The sequence below is a fragment of the Camellia sinensis genome, chromosome 10, assembly GCF_055761805.1.
Source record: "Camellia sinensis isolate YWXY chromosome 10, ASM5576180v1, whole genome shotgun sequence".
NCBI classification, from domain to species: Eukaryota; Viridiplantae; Streptophyta; class Magnoliopsida; order Ericales; family Theaceae; genus Camellia; species Camellia sinensis.
Window position 1 is genome coordinate 112,840,033 of NC_138970.1, and position 1,173 is coordinate 112,841,205.

The following is a 1,173-nucleotide window of genomic DNA, read 5'->3' on the forward strand; positions in this document are numbered from 1 at the left end:
CTTGAGTGCAAAATGAGTATGTTTTAGCCTTTGTTTGGAGTGTGAGTTAGTTTTTTAACTTTTTAACTTTTTAGCTAATTTAACCTGAGGTTGAAAAGCTTTGTTTGGGATAGGCTTTTTAACTTTTGTGAGAGAAAAAATGAAATGATTATGGTTTAGATATGACATTTTGTCTTATTGGACTAAAAAGCTTATTTTGTCTTTTTATGACTAAGATAGGCCCAACCCAACCCAAACCTTCAAGCCAAATGAACCCTTAAGTGTTTTATAGGAATTTGGGACATAAAGGTAAATTTCTTTTAAACATAGAGGTACTTGAATAACATTTCCAGCCTAAGCATGTTTGGTAATTGACTAAAATAAAGGCAATCTATTCTTCTTATTTTGTGCATGTTTTTTTTATAAAAATTAAAAATTGACTAAAACTATCAATTCAACAACGAGCCCTTAACCTACCGTGGCTCCATCGGGGCAAGTCTGGCCAGAAGCCTTGCAAGCCCAAAGGGAACCCCCTGTCCGTCAAGCACTCTACCAACTATAGAAACTCCATTGACTCCCTCGAACAGAAGCCAATTTCCAGCATTTCCTAAAACATCGTAATTGGACGGAGCGACGAGCGTGCCATCAATACGAATAGTTATAGCACTGTTTTTGCATTGTCCTCCAAAGTTTGCTGGTTTGCCAATCAAGTACCTTCCTGGAGGCACGTAAATTGTGGCTGGCTGTGCCGAACCACAGGCTAAAGCCCATGCACTCAGGAAGGACTTGGTTGAGCCGGTCTTGCCGTCGGGCTTGGCTCCCAAATTCAATACATTATATGTGATTGGAAGAGTTGATGCTGATGATGATTGATAGAAGAAGAAGATGGTGAAAAGAAATGTGAGAACTGGACGAGATTTCATGATGGTGGAGGAGAGAGAGAGAAGAGTTTAGGAGTTGAAGAGGTTTTGAATTTGTTGAGAGGTATTTATAGAGGATATGAATGCATGTTCTCGTAATTGAAAAAATCACAATACGTTTTTTTTTAGGTCATGCGTAACTTAAAGTTTCCTTATCTTGGGACTAATCTTCCATTTATGAAAAGGAAAGTTATAAAAAAAAAAAAAAAAAAAAAAACCGCACACACATAATAAAAATGATGCGTTATGATATTCTTGAAATGATCAAAATAAT

The 1,173-nt window shown here is 36.8% G+C and overlaps 1 pseudogene; it reads right to left on the reverse strand.

Moving 5' to 3' along the window:
• Positions 1-452: 452 nt before the first annotated feature.
• On the reverse strand, positions 453-902 carry LOC145800624 (polygalacturonase pseudogene; annotated as a pseudogene).
• Positions 903-1,173: the final 271 nt, after the last annotated feature.